We start from the raw sequence: 15,972 nt of genomic DNA on the forward strand, positions 1-15,972 counted from the left end.
AGCCCACCCTTCCTGCCCACCCCTCCTTCCCCCTCATTCGCACAAAGCCGGAATGGCAGAGCAACCTGAGGCCAGGGAGGGGAGGAAAAGGCTAGCAGAAGAAACTATCTTGCAAGCAAGGTTGGTAAGCGCGGGGAGAGCAGCAAAAGTTTGAATTCTATCTCAAAGAACAAAGGCAGTTTTCAGGAGACTTACCCAAGCAGCTGAAACTCTCTATTCGCCTGGCTATGTTACTACCGAAGACCCGCCCCTCGCAGGGTCACATGGTTCAGGCTTCTAGTCAATGATCAAAGGAGCATTGTCATTCTGTGAATAATAAGCATCCCACAGTGCAAAAGAGGTAGGCAGGAGCCGGGAGAGGGGATAATTGCTGCACAGGGGTGCAAATGGCAAAGCAGCCCCGTCTAAAGGGGAAGGGGTTGGGGTGGGGAGACAAGAGAGAAAGGAGGTTTTTTTTAGGCTGTTCAAAAAGGAAATGGCTGTAGTACGGGATAAGTTGTTTAAATGCAGCAGAGTAGGAGGCTGCTATACCACGGCTGACTCATAAGCCCTATCCTGATTTCAGACACGTTTACAGAAAATATAAAACTCTATGCCATCCTACGGAAAGCAAAACTTTTGGGACTTGCCTGTGAGTCAACACGCTCAAAATCAGAACCCCGAACTTCAAAAGGATGAGTGATAATTCAGAACAGGAGTGCTTGTAAAGATAAATAGCAGGTGTGTTTCTTGCTAAACACAGCAAGGACAAAAATGGGGATTATTCTTGTGAATAATAAAAAATTGGTAGGAATTGGGTTTGATCAAGGAACCCCAGATTTCCAAAGAATATTATTTGCTGGCTATTGATTCAAGGGGGGGGGGAATCATACTGTGATAGTGAAGTTATCTAGTTAGGTACAGGAATGGCTGCAAGCAAACAACCACACTATTGAAACCATTTTTGATTTACATCTAACTTTACAAAGTGGTTGTATTGGAATGTTAGATTCAACTCTGAGCTACTACTCATCATCAAGCACCCTAAACGCACTTGTGAGTCTTAACTCTTGCACGTAAACTATTGGTTCTTAATAAAATAAATACTCATAAATTTCTGTAAGGCGCTATTCTGGATAGAAATCCTTCAATATATAGAAAAGAGAACAAAACAAATGCAAAATGATGATGGCAAACTGAATATTTTTTTGGGGGGGGGCAACTAGGCTCTTTGGCAGGCTGGCATTCAGGAAAGTGAATTGTACTTCCATGTATAACACTATGGTCTATGTACAGGTTTCCCATTGTGTCAACAAACTGCAATCTAAAATTGGAGTCTGGAGATTCCCCCAACCTTTCAGACTAGATTTTGAGTAGATGAAGGAAATAATCAATTTGCTCTTGACTGCACTATGACAAATACAGGTCCAGCCAATTGTGGTTGGGACCACAGGAATGCACTTTTAGTACTATTCTCCATTGAGTTTTGTGTGCCTGAACTATTTGATATAACCAGATTAGCCAAGATGAGTTTCATATAAGATCAGGTGGATCTTATTACTTCACAGGGAACTCTTGAAATCAATGTAACTGCTTTTCTAGCAACTGTATTTAGCTTAATGTTGCAAGCACACCAAACAAAGAAAAGAGCAGGTAAAAGTGTATATTGTGAAGAAGGAGAACTAAAATTGTTCAATTTGTTTTAGAAGTCTTATAGTGATAAAACACAGAATGAACTGTATTTAAGCCTTGGATACTAGAATAAAAATTCATTAAGAGGAAACACCATAAATTAATACTGTAAGTGAGCTTTAAATAAAATGGCTCTTGTTGGTGGAGGATAATAAGTAGGTTATTTAGTGGTTCTGAGGAAAAAATTAGTTCCCCAATATATTAGTTCAATTTAGTTCCTCACAGTCAACAATTATCAAAGCTCCTTTTGAATTACATTAAATAAATTCCAAAGGGGAATAATCATTTAATGTTGTTACCAGTCTATTACTAAGATGAAAAGACAGGATTAAGAAAAGTGAATGATTTTCTATTGGCAGACTTGCACAGTTGAGGGGGTTTCTCATTTTGTAAGCTTGCAATTCATATCAGACAGGCTGGTTCTTTTCATATCAGGTTTGATGGATGGTTTCCCTTAGGTAAGAGCCCTCTTATTTTTCAAGTGTCATGTGGTAGATAAAATTCAACAGCTGAAGCTTTTCCTATCAGTGCTTCTCCATACTTCAAGGCTGTTAAAGAACAGTACTCTGACAAAAAAATGACAACCCATTTAGCTACCAGACCCTACACAATTTGGACATTGGTTTCAGAAGAATATAGTATCAAGCAACTGCTGGAGAAAGCTATCCTGGCATTTTAAGAAATTTAAAAGGAATGTGACCAAACCACATTTTTAAAGAAATTATTGGCACAAAAGTAATCTTTGAAAATATTTCAATCTCTGAGTTTTCTGTTCTCCTAGCAACGTAAGATGGCAATGAAGAATATATAAACATAGAAGAAACTATCAGCTATAAACCGAGGAAACAGCTGTAGTTAGTCAAACAGTGTTTCAACTTCAACAGCTTAACTGAAGGATCAAACAGAATTTGGGTTTTTAGAGGAGGGAGGAAACTGAGGGGGTTAACTGATAAATAAGTCAAAGGCCATTAGGCCAAACTATGAATGCCATCATTCAGCTGAAACAGGAAATGATCTGCATTTTGATCTATCATGGTATGCCATGGCTTGAGATGTTCCAGAATCAGCACAGCAAGCAGTTAACATTTGGGCTACATTTAGAGATTGTTACAAAGATAGCAGGGAGCTTCAAGAAATCAACAAAAGAGTTTCTAAACCAGCTGTTGTTTACCCTCACTTATCAAGTCTATAAAGCAAATAGGGGCAATAGGTCAATAAGTAGAGGACATGCTTTGAATTTAGAGGTTGCTAAGCTTCAGTACTTCTCTTGCTTCCCAGCTAAAAGAATCCCAGGTAAGAGAGCTGGGATAAGCTTCTCTCCCTCTAGCACATCAGAGAATCAAACAGAGCAATCATTAGATACTTTGGCTGGATACATACATCACTCCACAAGCAATATGTAGACAATATCCGCATACAGAACTTGTTTATAAACAGTGAAGAACATCTCCTTTCTTCAAATTGTACTGGAGAAATACCTGAATACCTGTACTAGGTACCTTGATCTCTGCAAGAAGAGATAATGCCTGGTTGTGTATTGGGCTTAGTGTAATGTTTGAACATAGTCAAGTTTGGCTTACACTAATCATTATTAATAAAGCAATAACATAATATTTTGTTATTTGAAATGACTTTTGTACTTGATTTTCTTTGTGCCTCAAAATGTTGCTCTATATTAGAGATTAATCACAGAAATGCAAAGTTTTTATAAACCATTAAAATACTACTTATTCTAAAGTATTTGTAAAATGTTTAACGAAGCAGCCTGCAAAATTGAAGCAGCAAAAGACTTCTGGTGCTTGCCCTCCTCCACAAAACCTTATAACCCAGATGGCGTAATTTGGAGATTCTGATGTAAGACATGTATCTCTTGCCAGTTCATCCAAAATAAATGAATTAACTCAAATTACAGACATATGAATTTTCCTCTGACCCTAGAAATAGAATAGATTGCCATCTTGCCCCTGAAATTCTAGCTCCATTCAGTCACCCTTTCAGCCATTTTCTTGCTGGAATATTCTTTTTGTGATAAACCAAATAATCTCTCAGATGCTTTGTCTTCCTTTATTCAATTTTTTAAAAAAATAATTTTTTTCTTAATATAAAATACAACAAAAATGAAGACAATATGGAAAATAGGTAAAGGAAAAAGGGAAGGGAAAAGAATGAGGGAAAGGGGAAAAGAAGACAGTGACTTCCAATTTTTTTCAGTGCAGTAAATTACATAGTCAAATTATAATCTGAATGTTTTACTTATATAAGTAAAGTTTAGTTTTTACTTACAAATTTAACAAATAAATTGTTATAGAAGTGGCTTACAATATAAGAATAGTAAGCCACTTCTAAAATGATTTATTTATTAAATTTGTTTGCTGCCATTCTGGCTTCAAAGGTCAAAACCATCAAAACCCAAAATCAAAATTTCATTTTTATCTCTTTCAAGCGAGGAGTCCAGAAGCTGTTTCCAGGTGGAGACAAAGCTAGTCATAATTCTTTCCCCTAATTAAAAGTTAACTTTGCCATCTCTGCCAATTCCATCCCTTTTTCAATTCATTTTCGATTTTCTCAGATTATGTTTCAAATTTCAAGAAATTAAATGAAATCTTTCCAAGAAGAATAGAATTTAACTAGTCCAAAAACTGTTTTCAATTTATAACTTTTCTACAGAACCTTTCAAGGAGGTTCCTTGCCCAAAACCTGTATTCTTTTTCTAGTTGGTTTTTTTAAAATATTTCTCATAAGACTTGCTGTATGGAGGAGGCTTTTATCCTCATTGGGCTTTATATGTAAAATAAAGCTTCAATAGTATTTCCTAGTAAGCTAGTCTACTGGCCTCTTGTTTCCCAGGCCTTCTTGGAATCCTTTTCAAAAACTGATATGAATATTCATTTTCTATTTTCTTCTGGTAAGAGTGTGACTTAAAATGACATCTTAAAGTTCCAGTAATCTTAAATTTGAGTAAAGAACTATTGAAGAAATTTATTATCATCAATTTAATTGCTTTGTGAGTTGGTTTCTTTTGAAAAAAAAATGGAATTGGAAGGTGGAATGTTTAAGAGTAATGATGGAATATTGTTATCAAAACCAACATTAATAGCATTCATCTATATACTGTATATTCCATCTTCCTGCTTCTAGGAAAGATAACGTGTTTGTCAGTCCAAATAAAAACAACATAAAAATACTACAGAGGAACAGTTAATGTTCTACAGAGGAAATGATAAGTCATTTCCTAGGTACAGTCATCATTGTGTCACCCAACCATCAGTAAGTGATATAAACCATGCCTTCATCCAGCAATGGGTGGATGACTCCCGGGGATCCTATAAGGAATCCTTCTCTGGTGGGGGAATTATCTTAGAAACTAAATGTAATGCAAGTTTCACTTGTATATTACCATTATATGTGTCCATCCAATAACTATGTTGGCTGGTAATTCTGGGATTTTCCCCCCAGTGCAGTTAGAGATTATTTGATTGGTGAAGACAAACTTCTTGATTTTCAGAAAAAAACATCATCTTTAGAGGAAAATGTATTTTCTATTTATTTTAAAATATGTTCAGCTAGACCCATTGTCTTCAGTAGTATTGTCTTTTCAGATATGGGTCCTTTGAGCTGATATTCCAAATTTTGTAAAGAGACAAAATTCACTGATGAAATTGATAGCAAATCCAAAATAAAGTTATTAATAGTAGGAAATTGCTTCTCTGTAATCTTTTCATAGTGAACTCTAAGTAGATAGAAGCTGGCAAGATTGTACTAACAGCAATAGGATTTGATTTCTTTTGAGTTTGACAATATAATATGTTATCCAAAATTATAAATAATCTTATTTTCAGATGCATTTTTTTGCCATCTCTGTTATTTTCTTTAAAAAAATATTAGACTTGCTTCCAATTTGTGCCTTCTGGCAAACTGCAGTTTTCTTGGCAAGAGATCTAGTTTGCCATTGCTTTCGTCATAGGTCTGAGAAAGTTAGTTAGTTAGTTTCTTTCTTTTTTCTTTTTTCTTTCTTTCTTCCTTCCTTCCTTCCTTCCTTCCTTCCTTTCTTTCTTTCTTACTTCCTTTCTTCCTTCCTTCCTTCCTTCCTTCCTTTCTTTCTTACTTCCTTTCTTCCTTCCTTCCTTCCTTCCTTTCTTCTTTCTTTCTTTCTTTCTTCTTTCTTTCCTCTTTCTTTCTTTCCCCCTGATTTGTTTCCCTCTCTCTCTTATTCTCTCCCTTCAGCTCTCTTTCATTTCTTTCTCCCTCTCCCCCTTCTTCCTCTAATTTGTTTCCCTCTATTTTCCCTCTCTCCCATTCTTTCCTTCCAGCTCTCTTTCATCTCTCTCTCTCTCTTTTTTTTCCCCCTTTTCTCTTTCATCTCTTTCTTGCGCATGCAAGCAAAATACCCTCCTGGCCCGGGATCATGGCGGCGGGGACAGCGACTCCTTCTGCTGCCGCCACTGAGAAGTGAGTAGCTGGCTGCACTGTGCAGGAGAGCCACGCTGTGCAGGAGACTCCTCAGCGCCAGCCGCGGTCCCATTCGTGTTGGCTCAGGAAACAGCTGGAGCAGCCGTCTCTGGATGCAGAGAGGGAAGAGTTCCAGAGCCCTGTGCAAGGAGAGCCCTGTGCAGCACAGGAGAACTGGAGCTCTTCCCTCCCTGCACCCAACCAGCTGCTGCTGCTGCTCCCCATTCCCTTCCTTCCTGAGCCAACATGAAGGGGACTGCGGCTCGTGCCGACCTGAGTCTAGAGCTGAGGAGTCTCCTGCACAGCGTGGCTCCCCTGTGCTGCGAACCCAGTTACTCACCTTATTGCGCAGTGGTGACAGCAGGAGGAGAGTCGTTGTCCCCTCCGCCTTGATCCTGGCTCAGGAGGGTATTTTGCTTGCGCGCACGTGCGCAAGAGATGAGCAACTAACAGTCTCCCCCTCGGATCCCGGTGGAACTAAGCAGAGCCGGCTCAGTAGAGCCAGGCCTGTGCCTGGGGGAGGTGGGGAAGCAATGTCAGGTGGAGACTCGGCGGCCGCCGCAGCCTCTCCTCACCTGTTGCCCTTCTCGCTGCCCAAGCCTCCCCCTTTGATGCAGCTCAACCCCGGCGAAGACATGCAAGAGGAGCTCCCAGGCAGGAACAGTTGCTGAAAAATGCCCACATGGGAGGTCGGCCGGTCTGGCCTGCTGGGAAGCCCATCAGTCTTCTGGCACCTCTCCTTCCGCTGTGCGGCAAACCTGAGCCGCTCCTTCCCTTCGGGCCAGCTTCTCGCCAGCCTCTCCATGGGAGGCTCCTCGGTGACCCCTGTGAAAAGGCCGTTCAACCCCCAAAGGGGGCGTGACCCACAGGTTGAGAACCGCTGACCTAGATAGATATATGGACAGACCCAAATCTTGTCAGTCTTTTCCTGTTTAATTTACTTCTATAATTCACACAGATTAGCTCTTTGCTTTCTTTGGTCAAATGCCTTTTTTTAGTTTCAAATGACTTTAGAAATTTTTTAAAAGTTGCTTAATGTGAGGAATCACAGGATTTGTCATTGACTCATAAATCAGTGCTGATTTTTAAAAAAGAAGAGAAGAAGTTTCATGACTAGATGACAAAGCCAACCAATTAATGCTGTACAATACACATACTGATTCAAAATTATTTTGACAAAAAGACTGGGGGCTCTGAAGTTTTCATTCTAGATGAAGACAGTGCTATACAAAGCCACAAAAACTGCATGGCCAATGGCAATACACCTCTACAACCAGATGTGTCAAACTGGTGGTCCGTGGGCCAGATGCGTCACGCGCAGGCCACACCCACCCCAGCTCCGCAAAAGGGGAAAAACATCACAATGCATCATGTGATAGCAACGTGATGTTGTGACTTTGACACCCATGGTCTAAGCCCTCAAGCCCTGACTAGACATAACTTTGCTGTTTATGGAACCATAATAGATTATTGTTACAAACCAGGACTCATTTATCAATCAACACTTTCAAGGAGTGTTATAAAATATTTCAAAACATTAAAAGTTCTTTAAAAAGTTTTGTCCAGCTTGCCATCCTGTAATCATATTGTAATTGATAAATTAATGTTATGATATTCTTATTTACTTTTTGGTTTTGTGTTCTGTTTTACTTTGTGAACCTCCCAGAGTTCCCTTAAGTCAGGTGACCTTAAAAAAATATTTTCCAAAAACCATAAAAAACAATGAAATGAAAAATAGCACCAAAACAAGCAAAGACGAGGCTGCTCTAAATAGTTTCTAATTTCATTCCATGTATCAATGAAAACTGTTTCTTAAGGTAAAGAAACTGCACATTCCCTTCAGATTTGTATTGATGGAAATTTCAAGTGGTAAAAGCTTGCATCAGCTATTCTGTGGATTGACAGTCTATGCCACATTTCCTTGGAATATGCACTGGATCAACAATCATAACATATATATTCTATTTTAATGTGGGCTTTCACATTCTTTCCAGGTTAGGGTTCTTCCAGGGTAAAAGCTCCAGAAATTCAAGATCTATTTCTTTAATACATATTTGATATAGGGAGATATATATTTGTGATAACAAAAAGGGAAAGGACTGCCAGAAACAATAGTGGACAAGGAATAACCTGGAATTGACTTTTCAAAGAATGTGCTATTAAAATGTGATGTATTTAGAATAATTCAACTGTCTTGAAATTAAAGGACAGGCCTTGGCATTCTGAAGTCCTGAACTAGTTTTATTTAAATCAGCTGTACGGAATTCTTTATATCAGTGGTTTTGAATTTATGATCTCCAAAATGCTAATATAAGTTATTATTATAAGTTACTAATAGAGGTCATTATACAAGTAGTCCTTAACTTACAACAGTTCAATTACCATATTTTCCGGAGTATAAGACACACCTTTTTTCCTCAAAAAAGAGGCTGAAAATCTGGGTGCGTCTTATACAGTGAATACAGCATTTTTTGCCTCCTGAAGTCCCGCCCATTCACCAAAATGGCTGTGCATACCCTTTATGGAGACTTTCAGAGAGCTCCTGGGGGCTGGGGAGGGCAGAAATAAGCACAAAATGGACCGTTTTTTTTGCCTCCCCAGCCCCCAGCATCACTCTATAAGCCTCTATAAGAATATTGATGCAATTTTGTTTTTAAAAAACGGGCCTGTTTTCATGAAGGGGAGGTTTGCAGAGTGTAAAAACTTTTTTTTTCCTTTTGGAAAAGCTCTTTAACTGATTGATGAGAATTACATTGATCAAGTGCTGTGCCAGCAGAAACAAAGTCTTAGGTGCTGCAGATTGTCAGGATTTTCTTCTCCAGTACATGGATAAATACACCTGGAAACATCTACCTACCTACCTACTCTCTCTCCCTATCTACCTACTGTATTTCTCCCTCCCTCTCTCTCCCCCCCCCCTATTTACCTACCTACCTACTTACTCTCTATCTCTCCCTATCTACTGTATTCTCTCTCTCTTTCTATTTCTCTCTCTCTATCCCTCTACCTACCTACTATCTCTCTCTCCCTTTATCTACCTATCTACCTAACTACTTCTCTCTCCCCCTACCTACCTACTGTATTTGTCTCTTTTTCTCTCCCTTTCTCTCCCTCTATCTACCTACCTACTTTTTTTAAAAAAATGCCTCTTCAAAACCTTGGTGCGTCTTATACTCTGAAAAATAGGTAGTTACAATGGCATTGAAAAAAAGTGACATGACCATTTTTCACACTTATGACCATTGCAGCATCCCCTTCTGACAAGCAAAGTCAATGGGGAAACCAGATTCACTTAACAACCGTGTTACTAATTTAAGAATTGCAGTGATTCACTTAAAAATGTGGCAAGGAAAGTCATAAAATGGGACAAAATGCACTTAACAAAGGTCTCATTTAGCAACATAAATTTTGGGCTCAGTTGTGGTCATAGGTCAAGGAATACCTATTTGCATGTTTTTCCCTCACTTCTATGGAAGTAATCTGCAGTCTAGATTATTTTCATTTTCTATAGCCGATTCCACTTGCTCCAGAAGGTGCTAGGTTAGCACTTGTAATGCCGTGAAGTTCACCAACAACTGAAGAGTTCTTGTTTTAAATGTTGCAACAGCAATAGAGAAGCCCATTTCTTATCAAGTCATCAAATACCACGGCAGCCTCATTTAAAGCTCAATGCTATGAATTCAATTATAAGTTATCCTCATGCATGAAGGCTGATGATTTGGGAGTTGTAATCGCAGCACATCTGGACAGCACCAAATTGAGGGAGCCTTCAGATCATCTGAAACTGGGAAGTATTTCCAATTCAATCTGATGTTACTCTGGTCCACGAGGACTATCATAGCTTCCTTCTTCACACTCACCCATATGACCAGATTGAAAGCTTGAGGTTCCTAAGTGAAAAGCACTAGCCACTGCATGAAAGAGTTTTGTGGGGATTCTTGCCTAGCAAAGAAGAAACATACAGCTATACAATTTCAGTCTTGCTCAGGGTTACCTAAGATCTATTCTATAGGCACTGGGTAAAATCAGGGACATGTTCCTAGCCTGACAAGATAATAAGAACAACATTTTTTCCCTTTTTACATGCTTTGTCTACTGTAAATATGATTAAGCCTCAAGGATTCTCCACACATTCAATTATTCTACAGATACCTACAAAACAACTTTCCCTAACCTGCGATAGGGTCTTGTATTTCAAGTGCCATAATACCCAACCAACATTCTAAGTCTGGAGACAGCATACCAGGGAAAGTTGATACACATTCATAGTGTACATGCCATGGAAACTGGGATGTTATATATCTAGTACTTACTAATTATTTAGTAGTTTCTCCATTAAGTAAGCCAATATCTAAGTCCATTGAGTAGAAAAGCTTACAAAGAAATGAGCCAGTCAGAGTCTAGCAGTGTTATGTGAATGGTTACTTAAAATGTCTACATGGTCGTAGTTCAGGCAGTCAGACTAGAAAGTCTGCTCTGCAGGAAAGAATCAGAGATACGCAGTGCTGCTAATCAAGAGTATGCAGCATTCTGCTTTGCACTGTTGCTTTGTTTTTTGCATGCAAAATTATAAATGGCTTAATACCTTTACATGTTTACATGAAAAAACTGATAAGGGGTGAGTAGAACAGTTGCTCTGAGCAACTAGACTGGTGACACCCATACCTCAAACTGGCTTCTGGCTAACTTAGCTAACTTGGCTGATCCTAGATCCTAAGCAGGCTCAGATCTGCATGGAAAGGAAATGTAGATCACAATAGGAAGTCAATAACAAATAATACATGAGTGGTTGCCAAGAGATATATATGGATATGACTATTAAGTCATTAAAAATTGCACACATTGATTGATTTGCTTCTAAATTAAAATGATATTCATTTTTGTGCAGGTGTGTAAGGCAGCATTTGCAACAATCCCTCCTCTCATTTTTCTAACAACAACCCTGTGAGGTAGGTTAGTCAATTTGCCTACTACTGGTTTCCATTTCCCCCCATGTGTCAGTGCTGCCATCATACTTTGCTGCATTGCTGCTTCACTGATGCCAGACTGCCATGAATTGTGGGGGAAGGGAGCTGTCGGGAAGGGGGAGACAAGTAACAGAAACCACTTTGAGTGGTTTGGCTGACCGACCCCAAGGCCACAACCCTGGGAATGGAATGCGAAATGAGGTCACCAAACACCAGAACGGTTACCAAAACAATACCTTTGAATCTAATTGGACACTAGGGAGATAACAGGGAAGAACCAGAGAATTGGGGGGGGGGGGGAGTAAGTACCATAGCTTTCCTGCGCAAATCTCAGATCTGGCTTACTCTGCTTTGTAACCACTTGCTTTAATAAAAGTATTCCTTACATTACAAACATCACTGAAGGTTCTTCTTTTATGAATGGCCAGTTTGGGGCAAGCTCGGCACCGTCCCAGCGATGCTCTACAGAAAAGCAGATTTCACCCAATCAGCAGCTAGCGTATTAAATGACAAACAACAGAATAGTAAATGAAGTTTGAAATGCAGATCTTCTTCTATACCGTGCCTAGATAATTCAACCAAAATATAAATATATTTTGATTGAGTTGTATGAAAAAATATTAAATATAAAAAAGTGGGAGATACTTTGGGATGGTCTAAAAGCCTTTAATAAAATGAAGTCAAATTCCAAACAGGTCAGCAGTGAACTGCTGAGATTACTGACCTGTAATTACATTATATCGCAGTGAGACATGGCTAAGTTATATGTGCTCATGCAAAGGTTAAAAAAAATTAAATATGTTTATGAACTAGGATATTCTCTCACCTCCAGAGGGCAGCTCAGCTCTTCCTTTCTGTTCCAAAGAAGTGCCAAGAAGTGCCAAGTTTGTGAGCTACAGAGGACAGCCTGGTTTCTTGGATGTTTCAAGGAATATGTTTCCCACCTCACGGAGGGAAATGAGGTGAGCAGTGTCTGCATATACAAAGACTTCCTTAGTTTCAGAAGTTCTACAGAGTTCCTTTATCCTGTAACTGTCCAGCATTTTGAAAATCAGCATGTTAGCCTTTGAGAGAGAGGTTGTGTTTACTTGCTTCTAACGGTGTTCTTTCTATTCATTTCAGATTGGAAAATTCCCTTTCCTGTACTGGCAAGATCTGGAATGCTCCCATACAAATTTTGAATTAGAGTTGGCAGAGGATTTCCAATATTATTCCTGTTTAAGGAGACCGAATAAAGGAAAAAGGCTATAACTAAATGCTACACGTTCCGATACCAGTATCAAACTGGAAATATTGGAAGGTGTATCTGATTTTTCCTCCTTTAATCTAATTGGTCACTGTTAGCTCCAATAACAGAGAAAGCTATGAAGTTCACGTTCCTAGTTAAATCTTTCTCTCTCTTTTTCTCTCTCTCCCCCACTTTTCTCTCTGTCACACACAGAAACACACTAGCCTTCCTACTTTCCAACATCAATGTCCATAAAGTATAAACATTAAATTTTCTCAGTGTAGTTACACTTACACTCATTATGAACTCTTACCAATTGGAATTGAGTGCTCTTGAGAAGAATTTAGTTAGTGTCATGCCAATTAAGATATAAAAGAAAAAAAGGGTTTCTTACCAGAATGACATCAGTTGTTTAACGCATTCATGTTTACCAATTGGAGCTGGCATGTTTTCAGTTATTTTTAATTTATCAACAGAACATTCTGTTTAAAACAGATACTTATGTTTTTAAAATCAGGGAAAGGCAACTGAGAGCCCTCCAGATGTTTCAGTAATGATATTGGTGACACTTGCTGGAACTTATCAGCGTTATCATCAAAAACACATAGGTTGCCCACTTTATGTACCACCCCCAGATTAACATGTTGCTAAGGTAAATGAATCCAAAGCGTCTTAAGGAAGAGCAATCCAAACAACACTCAGAAGGTGCACTCATCCCATCAAGTCTTTTTTTCCCCAAGGTGCAAAATCTCAAGAGATTTTGAAAGCTTCATCTAAGAATTTAGGAGATTTTAGGAATTTGGTTTGTTTTCCATGCTATGAGACTAAAAAAAGTTTAACTTACAGGCTTTAAAAATATTGATTCTCAAATATGTCTGGGCACTTTATACTATGAAAAGCTAGAAGTGGAATGTAACAGGATGAAGAAATATGCTTCCGGAGAAAGAAAAAAACCCATGCCAGACAAAATCAAATCTTACAGAGATCACCGTCATCCTATTCAAAGTCTGGGAGAATAATTTAAGTTTCCTGGAAAATCTTCAATGTGAGAGTCATAAGGATCTCTAGGGGGGATATAATTTCAGAGGGCAGACTCCAAGTCAGTGAAGGTATGTTTCTCTAAGATATTCCTTTCTACATTGTTTAACCGAAGGGGCCTGCCAAATCTTACTGGATGGGCAGAAATGCTCAGATATAGGTAGGCCCTCAATTAACCAGGCTTTATAACATAAAGGGATTTATAAGTGATAATCAGTACTTTGAATTATACCTCGAAATCAACTGGCAACCAGAGTGCATACTATGGCACGTCTGTTGCTGTCTGTACTGTCACATCTGTAGGTTTTGGGTGGTTTGAAGTTGCTGCAAAAGTAAACTTTGTTTTTTTTAAAAAAATTCATGCTAGTTATAAGTTTCACTGAAAGCTGCTAAGCAGAATTGGTAGTGAGTATCAATGACTTTTAGAGATTCAGACATAGAATTTTCTAACCCTGATTAGAAGTATCTGAGGGGATGTGGTGACACTGAGTCTTAGAAGTTTGGCAGTTCGAGGCTTAAGTGCTATGAGATGGAGTAAACTTGTCCTACCAACCTAGCAGTTCAAAAACATGCAAATTCAAGCAGATGAATAGGTATCGGATATAAGCATGCAGGAAGGTAACAGCATTCCATGTTTTGTCATACTCTGTGCTGCAGCGTGGGATCATGCTGGCTACATGACTGTAGAAACATCTCTGGACAATGCTGGCTCTTTGGCTTAAGCTGCAGAGATAAATATTGCCCCCTAAAGTTGGTCACAACTAGCAGGATAAAACCTTTCACTTAAAAAGTATGAGCAATTAAATATGAGCATTTTGGCATGAAAGATAAAAGACTTAGCCACTGAGCTATGGACACCAAGGCTCAAACCCCACTTCTGTGCTTGAAGAACTAAACAAACAAAGGAGAGCTCTACTACCTCAGATCTTGTTTTCTGTACAACATATGAACAAATGGTCCCAGCTTTCTTTACCCTTGTTAGGGCCCCATGTGCTGCTGATGTTGGAGAATAATGTTACCAATTGAATTTGGGAGAAATCAAACTTTCCTATACCAGTATACCTCTGTTTAATTGATTTTGGAACAGAATTGCATGTTTTGGGAGACTATCTCAGAACAAACATAATAACTTTTGGCAGTTACTTCCCCTTTTAGAATTTGAGAGCTAACAGAATAGCAGCAACTACAGGAAGAATGAAATAACTTCCATTCAAGTATCACCTCAGTTACAAATTCACATTCAGCTTTTATAAACTATGCTTCTCTCAGTGCCAACTTCCCAGCTGCAATGTGGAATTCATTATTAAGACGCACTATATAAATGTTAAGTCTGATTATTCATTTAATGACTGGACACGTTTTGGTCCGGCCAGCAGCTTGGGTTTAGGACAGGATCTGAGCTGTAGAGAGAGTTAGAGGTCAGCAGTGCTCTGCATTTGGGGTTTTTAGTTGCACAGGAAGGATGTAGCTTCCTTCCTGAAGCACTCAGGTTATAGCCAAAGGCAACACTCATTTCTCAAAGCAAGGCTGCAAACTCAAGGCCTAATGCTTACACTGAAGCAGCCAGATGGCTTTTATTTTCAAGGAAACCTTTTCTTGCAGAGCACTTATTCCCAGAGCACCACAACCCCACAGCGCATCACAGATGTTGTCCTGACTCCACAACATTTACAGCTTCAAAGCAAACACAGCAGAGTTCTATAGGATTTCTTCTGTTGACACTGTTGACTAGAGAGCAGCTCTAGCGTGCAGTGAAACAGTGCCAGACTCATTCAAAAGCTTTCATTTTTAAATAGAAAAAATATTTTTATAAAACGATGAACCAGCTTCAGTTTTGCTGGCTGATAGCAATCCTTTGGCTTGACAAAAGTTTTTCACCACTTCTCTAGTCATTTTATGAGACAGGGCAACATAAAGAAATTCCTTCCACTCTTACCCCTTCTAAAATCTCAATTTCAGCACATCAGGTGACTACAAAATGGTGCTGCCTACTTGCACAGAAAATTATTTTCTCTGAAATGCAGCTTCTAGCAGCAACAGGATGTGAAATGTATGCTGGAGACCAGCCTCTTTAGTATATCAGCTCCTTTCCCCATTTCCTAATGTTCCTTGCCCAAACTTCAAGCTTCCTTTCACAATTTATCTTCACAGAATCCACTGGAAGACGTGTTTAAGTAGTACAGTATTTTTTTCTGATATTAAATTTTAGCAACTTTGTGTGGGCTTAAAGCTAGAAAAGCTTTAAAAAGCACAAAGATCGAAAATATACAGGCGACACTGAATTCCATCTACACCATTGTATCAGGCATCCTGTCAAAGTAGCTATATGCTAATTACCATGTGACAAGTAACAAACAGGAAATACATGATGCAACATGACAAATGCATAATGTCCATATAGGATAACCAACTAGAGAAGTAGCGTGTCAAAATGATCAGTAAGAAGCAAATGGTAATAACTGTATAGGTATTAGTATTAGTAAACAATTGAGAATCCTCAATCAAATATGACCTGCTCTGCATCTCCCAAAACTTGTGGATCAGAAGACACTTTTCAATCCTGCACTGTTTATTTGCATTTTTAGCATAAAAGAAATAGAAATTGTCATGCACAGGTTC

General features: G+C 38.8%; 1 protein-coding gene and 1 long non-coding RNA gene across 10 annotated transcripts in view; one reads left to right on the forward strand and one right to left on the reverse strand.

The window, feature by feature from the left end:
• Window positions 1-15,972, reverse strand: part of SEPTIN9 (septin 9) — a 302,626-nt gene that overhangs the window by 68,313 nt on the left and 218,341 nt on the right. Inside the window, exon 1 of one of the 9 annotated variants that reach the window (XM_081937936.1) lies at window positions 196-330. The exons of 5 other annotated variants lie outside the window; for them this stretch is intronic. The gene's annotated coding sequence lies outside the window, so the exon portion shown is untranslated. Of the gene's footprint in view, window positions 1-65; window positions 331-15,972 lie in introns of those variants that run through there. 3 more of the 9 variants (XM_081937938.1, XM_081937937.1, XM_081937939.1) reach the window with 3 other exon arrangements.
• On the forward strand, window positions 270-13,617 carry LOC309384415. Its single transcript, XR_014174052.1, has 4 exons — window positions 270-340; window positions 11,009-11,069; window positions 11,920-12,049; window positions 12,210-13,617. It is a non-coding gene; the product is annotated as an uncharacterized lncRNA (long non-coding RNA).

This window comes from Natrix helvetica (genome assembly GCF_964273705.1).
Source record: "Natrix helvetica genome assembly, chromosome: 1".
NCBI lineage: Eukaryota > Metazoa > Chordata > Lepidosauria > Squamata > Natricidae > Natrix > Natrix helvetica.